This window comes from Mauremys reevesii, linkage group 6, assembly GCF_016161935.1.
Source record: "Mauremys reevesii isolate NIE-2019 linkage group 6, ASM1616193v1, whole genome shotgun sequence".
Taxonomy (NCBI): domain Eukaryota; kingdom Metazoa; phylum Chordata; order Testudines; family Geoemydidae; genus Mauremys; species Mauremys reevesii.
In genome coordinates, this window is record NC_052628.1 from 101,082,090 (window position 1) to 101,098,553 (window position 16,464).

General features: G+C 42.5%; 1 long non-coding RNA gene across 3 annotated transcripts; it reads left to right on the forward strand.

Moving 5' to 3' along the window:
- The first annotated feature begins 280 nt into the window (after nucleotides 1-280).
- Nucleotides 281-16,165, forward strand: LOC120407433. 3 transcript variants are annotated; one of them, XR_005599964.1, is made up of 4 exons: nucleotides 281-362; nucleotides 3,004-3,201; nucleotides 5,410-5,495; nucleotides 16,013-16,165. It is a non-coding gene; the product is annotated as an uncharacterized LOC120407433 (long non-coding RNA). The 3 variants fall into 3 exon arrangements; XR_005599963.1 differs by lacking the exon at nucleotides 16,013-16,165 and adding an exon at nucleotides 6,498-6,558; XR_005599965.1 differs by lacking the exon at nucleotides 16,013-16,165 and adding an exon at nucleotides 6,498-6,558 and having other exon boundaries at nucleotides 323-362; nucleotides 3,008-3,201.
- Nucleotides 16,166-16,464: the final 299 nt, after the last annotated feature.

The window sequence follows — 16,464 nt, forward strand, 5'->3', positions numbered from 1 at the left end:
ACTCACTTCAGCGGCAGGTTTCTTCAGTCACTCCGGGTCTTTGGCGGCAATTCGGCGGCGGGTGCTTCAGTCACTCCAGGTCTTCAGCGGCAATTCGGTGGTGGGTAATTCAGCAGCGGGTACTTCAGTCTTCAGTGGCAAGACTTGGGTTTTTCTTCTTTTTCTTCACTGCTTCGCAGCGGGTGGCGCCTTTTTTTTATGTGTTCACTCCCCCTGCTCTTAGAACCTGGCTACTGAGTGTAACATTAGTCTTTGTGATGTAAAACAAGTTGAGGCAGTGCAGCTATATAAGGGAAACATCTGATTACACCATACCCAGTAAAAACTTTGCCAGAAAACAGACACCAAGGGCTGAAAAACAGGTACTTACGCGTGGTACAGATCTTATCCTGTACTGTGGCAAGGGGCCTTCCTGATGCTGCATTCTGCAGTAGGTGTGAGTAAAGGTGCAAGGTTATTCTCCAAATCTAAGATGTTGACTTCTGGATTGTCATCAATATCATCTTGCTCCTTCAATAAGGACTGAAAATATCCGCACATTTTACCCATAGCAATGAATAACTAGTAAAGATGATTCTTCCAGCTATATCCAGTCCTCAGATGGTGCTGTGCATTTGACGCCCGATGGTGCTGTGCATTTTGATGGATTTTGCTTCACGCCTGCACCTAAGAAGGCCCAGCGCCTTTTTAATTTATTTTTTTTACTCAGCCGGTGGCGGTCCGCTCCGGGGGTCTGCGGCGGCATTTCTGTGGCGAGGGGATTTGCTCCGGGGGGCGGGGGGGTCTTTGGTTAAGCTTGCACAGCATTATATAAAGTCGTTGCCATCTGTACGTTAATTCTTTTGTTACAATGCAGTGTGCACGCTTCATTGTAAGTGTGGACCACAATCACAGTTTTGCTTTTGCTCTTATTACAATGGATATTTGGCTCTGAGTGAATCAATGCCTTACTGTTTCTAATATTTAGTGAGAGTTGCAAGTTGATTTTTTTTTATCAGTATTATGTACTCATGTAGCGGGATGGAGGCAGAAACTACTACAGACACAACGAAGGGGGGCATGATCCAGGGCCGGCTTTAGGCCAATTCCCCTGATTCCCTAGAATCAGGCCCCAAGCCCGCGCCTAAGAGGGCCCCGCGCCTTAGGTGCCTTTTTAATTTATTTTTTTTACTCACCCGGTGGCGGTCCGCTCCGGGGGTCTTCGGCGGCATTTCTGTGGCGAGGGGGTCTACTCCAGAGGGGTCTTTGGCGACATTTCAGTGGCGGGGGATCCTTTGGTGCCACAGAAGACTCGGAACAGACACCCCCCACCGCCGAAGCCCTGGAGTGCCGCCGGGTATTCGAATCGGGCCCCGCAGTTCATAAAGCTGGCCCTGGCGTGATCAAATACGTTTGAGAACTACTGCGTTAGACTATCCTGAATGGAAGAAGCAACCAAATGAGGCAATATTAAGAGACATGAGCAAGGTTTGTAAACTAGTAGGGAAGGAAGTATTCAGCATCTTAAATGACTGCGCACTGAAAGAAAGCAAAAACTGGACAATGAATTTGTCCATATGATAAAGGACCATTTCCTCATTCAGCATGAACCACATTCTGCCCTATTTGCACAACAGGAGCTGTGTGGGGACATATAAGGGTGGGACTTGGCTCTGTGTAATGATAGGAATTTAGAAAAGGAACTGTCATCAATTTATTTTGGGGTAATAATGAAGATTGCAAAGGTCACAAAGGCTGTTATGGGAGTTGTACCCAAATAAACTGACTTCTTATTAGACTTTCAGTTTCAACCTGCCTGGACTCATGGAAATGTTTTCCCACTGGTTCATATAATCCACAGAGCTGATCCCAGCAATAGCCTGATGCGTTTATCCTGACTATGTGGACCAATAGCATCACTTCTATGTCTCTGTACCAGCCTGCCCTAACCCTTCTAGGCACATGCAAGTGGGGATTATTAGAAGTCCTGGCTGAAGCTTTTGGTCTGACGATAGAGCTAAGCAATGGTGGCCATGCTCTGGTTAGGTTTGTAATATGACTACCATGAGAATGAAAAGGGCAAAGTAAAGATGGTAAATGTCAACAGTGCACAAAATTTGAAAGAATACAAGAAGTGCTGAGGTACAGCAACCATGGGCAAGGGAGAAGGAGAAATGGAAAGTGTCTACAAGTAAATTAATGGGTGTGCAAGGGTTATGTATGAATTCTAGCAATGAATCATTGGTACAAAGCAAAAAACAATAACTTACAATTAGTGCCTTTCATCCTAAAGTGTTTTAAAAATGAAGTAGAAAAACCAATATACAGACCATATATACAAAAATCTCTTCATCCTGTTGCTTTTCGGATAGAATATAGCATCTATTTAACGGCCGATGGTAACACTGAATAACAGATTAGGATCTGCAGTAAAGATTAATATATCCAATTGAAACTACAAAGAGAATTTAGGTAAGCAGACTGTAATCACTCAATCTGGAATTTGGCTGGGAGACAGGAGTTAACACACCTATTCTTGCAGAATGTATCATGAGATTTTTAATGAGCACAAGCGGTCAGAACCCCAGTTTCCCATCTCATCTGAAAGGTGTCACAGTGCCCTCCTGATTTCATTCTGGGGCCATGATTCAGCACTGACTCAGGGGTAAGAATGCCACCTACTGAATTGCCAACATTTAATAAAGAACAAGGAAGGGAAAAAGACAAAGTAACCAGAGGTGAGGAAAGGATACATGAAACGTTTAAAATATTGAATCTAAAATGAGCTGGAGAAAGAATAGCACGGAAGTGCAAAAACAAAATTAAAAGAGCAAAGGTGAAGAATGGAAAGAATTTACCACTCAAATTATGATTTAAATGGAATTTTTCTAGTGCATAAGAAACATGGGTGTCAGTGAAAGAGACAATAGGGCCTTTAAAAGATGGCAGAAGTATTTTATTGACAGAAGAAGGCTTTGTTTAAAAAAAAAAAGAAATGATTTTTTTTCTTCTGTGTTCACAAAGGAAGATGGGAGACCACATGCCAGAAACAGATCTAAATTTCCCCAGGGTGGAAAAAAGAGATATTGAAAAAAATCAGGATCATGTCAGACCACGTGATCAAGAACGTAGAACATCTGAAGACTGACAAACATTTACAGTCAGATTAGATCCAGCCCATAATAAGGAAGGAAGGAAGGAAGAAAGAAAAATCTTTAGCAGGTATTATGGTACAGAATCTAAAGTTGTGCTAAAATGGTTCACAAAAAGTTCAGGCACTGTAAAGCCAAATATATTAATAACTACAGTATGCCATACCCACTACCCAGGTCAATCCAGTCTTGGAGGAGCAGTAAGAGGGAGTCTTCAAAAGGGGTTCTCACTCCCTCAGAGGCTATTTTGCCTGTTGTCTAAGTTATGAATACCTAGCATTTTGGCACTATTGATGCTCATTTCAGTGTGGCTAAACAGCATGCCAATAACTTTATATCCCTGGTGTCAGGCAGAACTACGCTCCCCATTCTCCTTAAATCAACATTGTAAATGTGTCAACATCATCAAGAATCATTAGAAAGTGTTATTTTAAAGTATGTAGGAGGTAACTTGGATTTTTTCCATTGGAGTTTGTAGGGAAGGGCTCTCTACTACAAAGGGTTCCTGTTAGCGGCATCCAGCTATCAAAAAGAGAAAAAATAGGTTAAAAACACAGGGCCAAGTTCATACCTGGGGTAAGCAGGTGCATTTCCCATAGGTGTCTCTTGGCCAAATTCAGCAGTGAACATAAATGGTGATGTAAACTGGTCAGAAAATGGTTGTGCCAGGGTAAAAGATTTGGCATTCAGTGTGTGCAGCTTACATGCTGAAAGGGAAGAAAGGTCAGTAGTATAATAAACAACGAGGAGGGTGCTAGATAAAGTAGGGTGTAGGGCAAATCAATGTGGGCTGCATTACTTTACTATTTACATATTTATTCTGATCAGCTTACACTCCGAGTTCATTTTAGGCCACTACTCATGTCACAACTGAATTTGCTCTGAGGTTTGATTGGCCCAATAGTTGCAACAGCAGAAGACTCACTGAAGTTAATGGGAGTTACATGTGGCCAGAGATAGGATAATTAGGGTCCTACAGTGAGGGGGAGGGGGAGTTGTTCGCTTTGTTTGTTTATTTTCTGATGTATGAAACAGCCGTGGTTCTTTAGCTACATGTAAACTAGAATACTGCAAATTGATAGCACAGCACACGGGCCGCAGGTGGACCCCCCCCCCACACACTCACTTCGGGGAGGCTAGCCCCATGGTCCTGTCCCTTCCGCATGAGACCCCACCACCCATGAGCATCTTATAGCAGTGATTCTACTGTTGTGTATCTTGCAGGCCTGAAGCATGTTCATCAGATACCAAATTAAGCACTCTGTCCTGCAACCATGTCCGCATGGCTGCCAGCATTTAGCTTCAAATAAACGTGAACTTTCCCCTTTGCTAAGGCAGGCCAAGTCCCTGGTATTTTCATACTATAATATCTCAGTAAATTCTTTCAGCACACTTAAAATGTTTATGTAAAAGGTAATATAAAAATATGTCATCCAGACCAAGGTCTAGTCTCCTTGAACCAGACATCCTTTATAATAATTAATACGGCTTTTTATTTTTGACTTATTTTTAATAAACTTGAAACATATTATAAAATAACTGTCACCCAGTAGAATTACAGAGCCCGAATTTTCCAGCCTGGCTTCTCAAGCTGAGTCTCCAGTTTTGCACATACAAATGGCTGTGTAGCCAAAACTCAAATTTTCTTTCATAATGCTGCAGATATCCAGCTACCTTCCATGTCTGCACAAGTGCACACATCTGTCTGTCTGTGCCCAAACACACAGACACGCAAAAAATACAAGCAGAATGTTTTATTAATGTTGTCTACAAAAACTTCATCAAATACCAAAGTAAGTAAATCTGTGAACTTTGCCCTTTGCTATGACAATCAAAGACCCTGAGATTTGCATATTAAAAATATTACAGTAGATCACATTAGCTGAAGGCATAAAGCTTCAAAATAAATTGTTGCAAACAGGACAACAAAGCGTGTTATTTTAACCTTTGCCCTGTAGGCCATTGTCAAAGATCAAAGTTTCTTAGATCAAAGTCATTTGCATGCCTTCACGCCACACAATACATGCTGTCAAGGAATATTTTTGGAAGTATAATTATAATGTTTGAAAAACAGAAACACAACAACAACCTATTTACATGTTTGCTGAAGGTTAAAGGAAAAGGTCAGTCTCGGTTGCTGGGCTTTCAAGGGTTGGGGTTTTTTTTTCATATGAAATCCCTTAAGTTAGGTAATATCCACATAAAGGGACCCACAAATCCAGTTTCAAGAAGTGGTATTAAATATAAATTTAAACTTTGACCTTTATTCCCAAAACAGATGATGAAAATTCAGCTTTGCAGTGAAGCAAGTGTTATAAATTAACTAAGCAGAGAAAAGAGTGGTAGTACCTGGGATTTAATAGTGTAAGTATGAATGTGAGGGTCTTTGCACAGTGTGCAGACTTATTCTGCGTTTAATAGTGGCTGCATGGGGGGAAAAGATCTTGGTACTTCTGGCCTATTCTATGTGTTTCCATAGCAATGTTTTAAATGTGCCAGGTAGAACACACTAGAATTTGGTTTTATTAGCATCTTTCATACTCATAAAATGCATTAAAATAGTGAGTAGTGCTGGTCATGTATTGGCAATGAAGTGACTACAGTCAGGTGAACATGGCAGCCATCTTGCTCACACATAACCTTGAACATTAGTGTGTTCCAGAGCATGTAATGTTGGCAAAGAGACGGGGATTATTTTATATGTATATAATCTATATTTATAAATATATATATTTGCTGTGTGGTCTTCAGCTTCTACCTGAACCAGAGTTGGGCATGAGAGTTTTGAGTTTAGTTTCTTTTCTAAACACCCCAACCCCTTCACTATACGATAATATTGGCAGTACGTCTGAGCCAAATCCCTGGTGGGGAACTCAAACCTATAACCTTTTGGCCCATTGAGAATAATGCCATTTTAAACAGGGACACATCATATTCAGCACAGGCAAAGAAACAGTAGCTAAAATCTGCTCCAAGATGACAATATTAACATGTAGTCACTATGAGGGTTCTTTTTTTAAAGTTAAAAAAAAGCAGGAAATTGCAATACTTTGAACACCTGCTTCAATTATTGGATGTTTTGTTGTTTGACAATAGAGTCCAATAAATAAGATGACTCACAAAATGGTTTTCTAGTTGTAGACAGAAGACTATATTTTACCCTTTAGGTAAATCAAAAATGTATTGAACTTCTATGATATTGTGGAGCTAATGTCAGAGACTCTTTTCAGTGAATGCCTGATATTCTTACTTAGGATACTTTGCTTAAATAATAACTTCTCCCTAACCTCAGAGCCATCAAGCCTTGCCCTCTTTTAGGCCTAAATCTTTTTAAATGTCTGACTTATTTCCCCCCTCCATTTTCAGTAAGCTTTACACTGCCTGTCAGCACTGGAATAAGAAGTACTCAGATTCCACAGGACGTGCCCTGGTATTTCTGGCCAAGAGTGGAACCAAGAAATGTATGGAATCTTGCAGGAAAGCGTATTAAAATAATATTGCATAGTAAGATTTCCAGCCATTGGTGGACTTGGGAGGACAATGGGCAAGAGTCAAGAGAGCAAGCCTGGCAGCAGGAGCTCCACTCACCTGGCAGCAGCAGCTCCAGTCCCGTGGGGCTGGGTCCAGCTCCCCTCTTCATGCTGTGGTGCCCGGAGCAGGGAGCTGAGCCCAGTCTGCAGGACAGGAGCTACCACTGCCAAGTGAGTGCAGGCAGGTTCACTATCTAGCACTTGGTTATGAAAATCCAAGTCAGACACCTCCTTTTGTCAATTGCATAATATGCTTGGAAAGGTGCCACACATGCACTTAAAAGCTGCTGCAGGGGGGAGGTGGTCACTCCCTCCCCTACCGTCCCCCACCTCCTATTAGCTCTGCCACTATTTGCAGCACAGCCTTCAGATAATCATCTGCACTTTTGATGTTTGCATGAACCCAAACGCTGCCTCTTTGAGGCTGCCCCCCCCCCATCACTAGTTATTATGTCATTGGTTAGATTCATTTTAGTTACACAGTTATTGGTATAAAAGATGGGTTCAAACTAAAACTCCAGACCCAAAAGACCTCACTGTGCCTTCGTAAAGTTCTGATCCAAATTTTGTAAATTGCTTGTATCAGTATAATGGGCTGAACCAAAAACCTCAGATGGAAAATCACCTCTTTTCCCCAAACTTTGAGGAAGTTTGGATCTGGATACAAATGTGGTATCTTGGCCCCACCACAGATTGATATTAGGGGCCAGGGCTTCATCTGGGGTAAATAAGTGCTACTCCATTTACTACCTTGAATTCTCGGCTTACTTTGCAGTAAACTTAAAAAAATAAGTCCTTAGTTGCAGTACCAGACTCTGGATTCAATTAATTTGTAAGAGCGGAGAAAAGCCCTTTTCTTTTTTAAACTAGACATTTATTTTTAACAAGGGATGAAATCATTAGAGAACAAAAACTGAGACATCTGTTGTTTTATATCTGTTTATTGCAAGTGGTTAAATGTGTGTTTGGTTTCACACAGTTTTGACATTGTTTCTTTATTAATAATGCTTACGTAATTGCAACCACAAAACAAGCTGTAAGGCTGTAAGGTTTTCATTACTTATTAGCAAAGAACTCAAAACAAAAGACAGGATCAGTTAGGAGGAAGCACAGATTTACATGTTGAAGGCTGGTCATAGACAGACTTTTATAGCTGCTGTGTTGTGAACAAAGCTGATTGAAAAATTTTCAGCAGCACAGGTTTCCATCAAAAATGCAGTTTTGTCAAAATCAAAATGTTTTGTAGGAACCTGTTGATGTCAGTGACATTTTTGATGGGAAAAAGTCAAAATGAATCATTTTGACTCTCTCGTTTGAGCTGCACAATTTTCAGACAACACTGGCCACCAGCTCCCATGACATATCTTAGGTCACAAATTAACAGTGGTCTGGGCTTTCCCTATAGAGTACAGAGGTCCATTTTCTTGGCAATGGTAGAGAAAGGCACTTCACCTCCAGCACATCTGTAATTATGAATACAAGGTATAAACAAAATGAAAGCCAAGGTGCTGTATCTTATATAATTGAAACATTGCAGGTTTGTATGGAAGGACTAGTGAGGATTGGCAGACGCTTGAAAACAGAATTGTAATCTAGAGAAACAGAGAGTCTTAAACTGAGGATGGAGAGCAATTGATTCATGCTAATGGAAACATACACGATATTAAATGAAATTGTACTACACCTTCTTCATAAGGTGGCACTTGGGAGCCAGGTCTTTGCATTCCATTGGGTACATTTCCAGCACGGTGAGAGGGGTAAATCAACTGCGCAATTCTGGTTCTGGTTAATGACAGCTGTGCTCCTAATCCACTATGTAAAATATTTACCTATGCCTTTTTAGCGAGGCTTCTTGTGCAATTTCAAGGGAGTATGTAGCCAAGGGGAAACTGCTTTATACCAATTAAATGGAAGAGTATTGGATGGAGGGAAATTCAGTGTATTCACTCTTACAGGGAAATCTGTGTTTAAACATCTCAGTGGGGCTTTTTTAATGAAGAACTAAACTGCACAACCTGTATGTGCCAGAGAGGGATTGCTGGGGCCCACACCACTGAATTTTTCTCTAAGGAACAAGGGTGGTGTGCAGTAGAGGCTCCCGCTGTGTGATATATTTACCTTATCAAGATGCTCACACTGAACAGTGTGGATATGTATATTCATAAATCACTTCACCTTGGGACTAGTGATGGGAAAATGTAACAAGATTAGGAAGTTTAGAAAATACCTTCAAGTGTGTAGAGCCTTATTCAAACTCATCAGAATATATCTGACCTCAGAGAGGTCTTCTCCCTCCTCTATGTCTTACCCTTGTGACCCAGCCTTTTTCCTCCTTCATATCCCCAAGAGAACTCTAGATTCTTCATCCTCCTCCACCCCTTTCTTTGACTTGCTACATGATTCTTCTGCTCTCCTTATCCAAATACAATCAACTCTTGGGCTGATCTTTCCAGACTAGATCCAGAGGGCCAAATCAGCGGTGTTATATAGGGTGCTGTGTGTAAGACTCAGTTAAGCTCCTTCAGAGTCCTTTGCCCCCACTCTACTGATGTGTAAGGGAGTATAGCTTGGTTTAACTTACACACTGAGGAGCTGGAAGATGATATAAGGTAAAGTAGGATTGGGGATTTCTTCCAGCTCCTCTGCATGTGTTACATCCAGGTAGACTCCTTCATACATTGGGAGAGAGGTGTAAGAAAGTTTAATACCACCTTACTCATCAGCCCTGATTATAGTCCATGATGTCCTAGAGGGATCCCTTAGAGGAGGTCAGATGTACCTCATAATGTTTTGCATACCCTAAGCCTTTTATGTAAAAACTGAAGGGAGCATCCAGCCTAACATCTGACCTGCCAAAATCTCACCAGGGATTTTGTAGAGTCAAAAATAAACTGAGTGGGACCAGGGATGGGAGACTGTTGGTAGGTAGAGAAAGAGACTACATTTATCCTAAATTTCAGAACAGTTCAGGCTGGTGCTTGGGCCTTGCTTCAGGATGATTCTAATTCATTATCAGCTGTTCACCCCAGATTACACAGGCCTGATTCTGCTATCACTCACACTAGTATAAATCAAGACACGCTCCACTGATGTCAAAAGAATTTGCCCATCTGAAACAGCGTGAAATTGGAATCAGACCCCAGATTTGGATTTGGGTCCAGATTCTAGAATCAATGGGCTTACCCTGGATTTACAGGGGTGTAACTGAGATCAGAAACTGGCCCATGATCCCTCACTGGCAGTCACACTTGACAGCTATGCTAAAAAGAACAGGACTAGGATACTAGTATGATTGCAAAGCCTGTCTGCTTGGTAGACCTTGGGTTACTCATTTTTGTAGATTCTCTGAACCTTGCACAGTAACTGGGAAAATTCCAAGGCCCCTGACAGTAGAGCAACATCAAAACATTTTAAAGAAATTTTGCTCCCCCACTAGTCTATTTATCCATCCAGAGGTGTGTGAAACAGTCAGTCCCTTTTGTTTCCTGTGTAGTGCACATTTAAATTTCTAAGCACTCTGCAGGTGTGCAGGGCTCAGTACAAATTGTCAGAGGTGACACACTCTGTGTGCTCTCTCGCCTGGAGACCTTACTTTTGCTCTTTTATGCTTCTCTTCATCTAAAAATAAAAGCCATTGTTACCAAGAGTATACATGCCTGCTTTGTGTGCATGGAAAAAACCATTATACATCCTTTCTCACAGGAAGATGGGTTTTGCCATGTGGGACCAGTATGCTGGCCCTGCAAGTCCAGAATCAGTGACCAGTACCTAATATTTCACAGGACAGCAACAAACCAGTCGACCAAACAATAAAACTACAATGTCCCTAGAAAATCATGCTCTTCTGCACTTTCACATGCCACTGCACTACCGAGAAGTAAGAAGGCATAGAAAGGATTGCCCCTCTACCTTCCCTAGCCCTCCTCTGAGTTATAACCTCCCCCCTCACAGGTCAGACAGTGCTGAATGGAATGGAATGGATGTCTGTACAGGATGCAACATAGGGAGTTCCTAACTTATTTTTCATTACTTGCTTAATTTAGTACCTCTGACCAGTGATGCAACACACTCTGGCACCATTGCAAAGAGGAGAAGGTTAAGTGGAAAAGTCAAGGCTTCCTCCAGCTTTTCAAGTGGATAATGACTTCTCTTTCCTCCTCTGAAAAAGAAGTCAAAGTAATGAGTTTTTAAGATCCCAGGTGCTCCCAAGAAATAACCAACAGCTTGGGAGAAGCTGCAAGTCTTATCATCAAAAATCTTGTGCAGCCGGGAAGACTGGGGCATGCTCAACGGGGAGTGGAGCTATCCTTAAGATCCCAAACAAAGGCAATTCTTCCTTGCAGTGAATATACCTAGTACTTTTCACACAACAATAGCAACCATAAACTATTGCACTAGCCTAAGTTTTACTTTCTTCTCCCTGCCTGCATGAGCTTAGTCATAGCTGTTTACAGCTTTAGCCAGCTACCCTTCAACCAAGTGTTTCATTTAGATACTTGGGCAGATGGACTGATCAATTCCAAAATATGTGGGGCCCCTGAAAAGCCATTTAATTAGGACTCACATTTGCAAACCTCAAGATTCAGCTTGTGACCTACTCCTTCCACCTGCTGCAAACGCCAATCCCATGCAAAACAGGGAAGGGTAAGTGGTTCAGTCCCCACCAGTCCATAACTGATGCATCTGTTTCTTGAGGCTACCAGGTAGGGTTACCATACGTCCATATTACGTCCATACGTCCATATTTTCCCGACATGTCTGGCTTTTTAGTTTTTAAATCGCCATCTGGGAGGAATTTTTAAATATCTAAAAACATCTGGGATTTTGCCACATCAGTTAGGATGCCCTTTGTCCCAATATCGGGGACTGCTCACCTCACTGCATGCACCAAAGTCCTGGGGCTGGCGACACTTCCTGGGGAAGCTCCCGGTGCCCAATCACTGGCAGGAGCCTGCAGTGTGGGCAGCCCCTAGGCACAGAGGCGGAGGGGGTCTCTGCGTGCTGCACTGGCTCCCTCCTGCCCAATCAGAGCTGTGAGGGCAGAGCCGCCCCAGGTAAGCACTGCCAGAACTCCCCATCTCACCCCTCAGCAGGTCCCTCTGGCTCTTAGGGTTGAGTCAGGGCAGGAAGGAGGGCTCTCTTCATGCTGCCGGCGCCTGCAAGCCCCACTCCGTGGCTCTGGCAGCTCCCATTGGTGCTCTTCCCAGCCAATGGGAGCCACGGAGCTTATGCTTGTGGTGGACACAGCGCATGGAGACCACCTCGGCTGCCCCTGATCCTAGGAGCCAGAGGGACCTGCAGCAGGAGGGTTGAGTTGGTGAGCAGAGTGGAGTGAAGAGGCGAGTGGTGAGCCAGCAGTGGGGGGAGGTGAGTAGGCGAGCAGGGGGTAGCGGTGAAGAGGCGAGCAGCGAGGGAGCCAGTGGCTGGCTGGCAGGCGGGTGAGTGAGGAGGCAAGTGGCAGGCAGGGAGGGTGAAGAGGCAAGCAGGGAGCCAGCGATGGGTTGGGGGCGGTGAAGAGGCGATCGGTGAGGAAGCCAGCAGCGGGTGGGAGAGTGAGGAGGCCATATCACTTTTTCTTATATATACTTAATATAGACGAAATGTAGCGCACAGCATATATATAGCAGTATAATAACACATTAATACAATGCAAGTTGGTAGATACTGGTGCAAATACTCTCCCCCCCCCTCCCCGCCCCCCAGAGTGTCCTCTCTTCTGAACGTTCAAATATGGTAACCCTACTATCAGGAGAACTGTGGATGGATGTTTCATGCTAAATAAGAGCAAGAGGTGGCAACGTGTCTCAGCCAGAGCTTTAATAAAAAGGTGGCCTGCTCATACTCTAGGGGCGTCACATTATTATAGAGCTCACAAAGGTTGCAGCAGCTTGTAGTAAACACCACACGGCACTGAAGTATGAGCAATAACCATCATGATAGCATCAGCTAGGTCCTTTGCAGCTTTGTCTGAACCAGCCATGTGGTTGGATCACTGCACTGTTTGTTCCCAAGGAGAAAGGAAGCTGGAGGACTGTGTCATCAGCCTATTGTTGACATTTGAACTTTTACAATTTCTCGTAGTAATCTGACATAGAAGAGGGGATAGGATTGATCCTGTGGGGAGTCTGCCCATGTAAGCCTTTGAGTGATGAAAGAGTTACCCTTCTTTGGATTTCTTGGAAAGGAAAGAAGGAAATCAGATTAAGTACCCCCATCTATTCTTGATATGTGACATGTTGGGAGACCACTGGTAGAGCTAACAGTAAAAGAACTAAAACACAGTAAAAGAACTAAAAAGGAGCCACCGTGGCTTAACAACCATGTAAAAGAAGCAATGAGAGATAAAAAGACTTCCTTTAAAAAGTGGAAGTCAAATCCTAGTGAGGCAAATAGAAAGGAGCACAAACACTGCCAACTTAGGTGCAAGAGTGTAATAAGAAAAGCCAAAGTAGGAGTTTGAAGAACGGCTAGCCAAAAACTCCAAAGGTAATAACAAAATGTTTTTTAAGTACATCAGAAGCAGGAAGCCTGCTAAACAACCAGTGGGGCCCCTTGATGATCGAAATACAAAAGGAGCACTTAAAGACGATAAAGTCATTGCGGAGAAACTAAATGGATTCTTTGCTTCAGTCTTCACGGCTGAGGATGTTAGGGAGATTCCCAAACCTGAGCTGGCTTTTGTAGGTGACAAATCTGAGGAACTGTCACAGATTGAAGTGTCACTAGAGGAGGTTTTGGAATTAATTGATAAACTCAACATTAACAAGTCACCGGGACCCGATGGCATTCACCCAAGAGTTCTGAAAGAACTTAAATGTGAAGTTGCGGAACTATTAACTAAGGTTTGTAACCTGTCCATTAAATCGGCTTTGGTACCCAATGACTGGAAGTTAGCTAATGTAACGCCAATATTTAAAAAGGGCTCTAGAGGTGATCCCGGCAATTACAGACCGGTAAGTCTAATGTCGGTACCAGACAAATTAGTTGAAACAATAGTTAAGAATAAAATTGTCAGAGACATATAAAAACATAAACTGTTGAGCAATAGTCAACATGGTTTCTGTAAAGGGAAATCGTGTCTTACTAATCTATTAGAGTTCTTTGAAGGGGTCAACAAACATGTGGACAAGGGGGATCCAGTGGACATAGTGTACTTAGATTTCCAGCAAGCCTTTGACAAGGTCCCTCACCAAAGGCTCTTATGTAAATTAAGCTGTCATGGGATAAAAGGGAAGGTCCTTTCATGGATTGAGAACTGGTTAAAAGATGGGGAACAAAGGGTAGGAATTAATGGTAAATTATCAGAATGGAGAGGGGTAACTAGTGGTGTTCCCCAAGAGTCAGTCCTAGGACCAATCCTATTCAATTTATTCATAAATGATCTGGAGAAAGGAGTAAACAGTGAGGTGGGAAAGTTTGCAGATGATACTAAACTACTCAAGATAGTTAAGACCAAAGCAGATTGTGAAGAACTTCAAAAAGCTCTCACAAAACTAAGTGATTGGGCAACAAAATGGCAAATGAAATTTAATGTGGATAAATGTAAAGTAATGCACATTGGAAAAAATAACCTCAACTATACATACAATATGATGGGGGCAAATTTAGCTACAACGAGTCAGGAAAAAGATCTTGGAGTTATCGTGGATAGTTCTCTGAAGATGTCCACGCAGTGTGCAGAGGCGGTCAAAAAAGCAAACAGGATGTTAGGAATCATTAAAAAGGGGATAGAGAATAAGACTGAGAATATATTATTGCCCTTATATAAATCCATGGTACGCCCACATCTCGAATACTGTGTACAGATGTGGTCTCCTCACCTCAAAAAAAATATTCTAGCACTAGAAAAGGTTCAGAAAAGAGCAACTAAAATGATTAGGGGTTTAGAGAGGGTCCCATATGAGGAAAGATTAAAGAGGCTAGGACTCTTCAGTTTGGAAAAGAGAAGACTAAGGGGGGACATGATAGAGGTATATAAAATCATGAGTGATGTTGAGAAAGTGGATAAGGAAAAGTTATTTACTTATTCCCATAATACAAGAACTAGGGGTCACCAAATGAAATTAATAGGCAGCAGCGCAGAGTCAACTTGTGGAACTCCTTACCTGAGGAGGTTGTGAAGGCTAGGACTATAACAATGTTTAAAAGGGAACTGGATAAATTCATGGTGGCTAAGTCCATAAATGGCTATTAGCCAGGATGGGTAAGAATGGTGTCCCTAGCCTCTGTTCGTCAGAGGGTGGAGATGGATGGCAGAAGAGAGATCACTTGATCATTGCCTGTTAGATTCACTCCCTCTGGGGCACCTGGCATTGGCCACTGTCGGTAGACAGATACTGGGCTAGATGGACCTTTGGTCTGACCCGATACGGCCGTTCTTATGTTCTTAAGAGCATAGAAGTTGGCCCTTCATCCACAGCCATGTGAAGATTATTGACTAAGGTAATGAGCTCTGCTTCCCCACATATATCCAGCTTTGAATGGGAGGCTTCCTTGAGATTGATGAAAGGTTGGTCTTGCTGGAGGTTTTTTCCTACTACTTTTTTAATAACTTTCCCCAAAAAGGGTAAGAACACAAGGGGAAGAACATAATCACAGAGTGACTGCTCCACACAAGGCTGAGGCAAATGAAACGTCCTTCTGATCTCAATAAATCCCCATTTGGATAATGCTGCCAAGTCATTCTTATGTTATGTCAATACACTGTGATTGACTTTTATTTTATATTGCAGGGGGGGAAAGAACGAAAATAGTCTTCCTGAGAGAGCCCCATATGACTGCTCTGTAACATGCAGCATCAGCTCTTTGTCACAAAATGGTAGCTGACTTCTGCAGATAGCAGGATCCTAATAATTGTAAGGTGCAAGACACAGAAATTGAAATCAGAACAGTTACATAGCTACATGCACTACACTCATTATTACTAGACGTGCTGCATTTTTTGAGTGCCAACAGTGCAGTTCAATGCCGGAGGGCTCCTGGGGTTGCCTTCTCGCATACTGATTTCCCAGTGGGGCGGTTCTCCTTATACTGTAATAACTGGAGGATTGATCTACTGTGTGGTGTGAAAAGGAGATTGACTTAGGTGGTAGAAAAAAAAAAGGCCAGGAGCTTTGTAGCCTCCCTGAGAGGTCTAGCAGGTCTCTTTTCCAGTGATGATTTAGGAAACAAACATCTGACCTGCATCAGTTTACACAGCAATTTGGGCCTTTTGTCTCTTTAGAAATAAATACTCATTTCTCAATTGGCAATGCTTGCGAGGCAAGGGAGATTTAATCCATACCAAGATTTGGTCAGATATTTTTCAAACAGTGGAATAAATTTTTAATTTGGACTTTGATATCCAAGCAGTCCCAGCTCTAGCACTCTTGGGGATCCTTTCAGAGGTCTGGACTTCGAACAGATACCACACACTGCAGCAAACAGCAGCCGAGACTACTGCAAATTCTGACGGCTCGTGCTAAACTACTGTGCGCTACAATAAACTGGAAATCAACACATCCTCTCCCGCTCTGTGAGATCGGATAGAAGGAGCTTCTCAAAGGAGCACAAATGAAAACATAGTATATAAAGGCAGGAAATGCTGGTGCACTTGTGTTTCCATCTGGAAAACATTCTGGGAATATTCTCAGTAACATAGGATTAACACCGTGAGGGAGAAAAGCAAATAAACATGACTATGTATGGTTTCATTTTTTTTTTCTGTTTTGATTTTCTCTTCACATTGCATGTGCCATGGTTGCTTTTCTTCTAGATGTGCCCCTATAAAACTACAGGTTAATTCTTCAGATGCTGACTGAAAT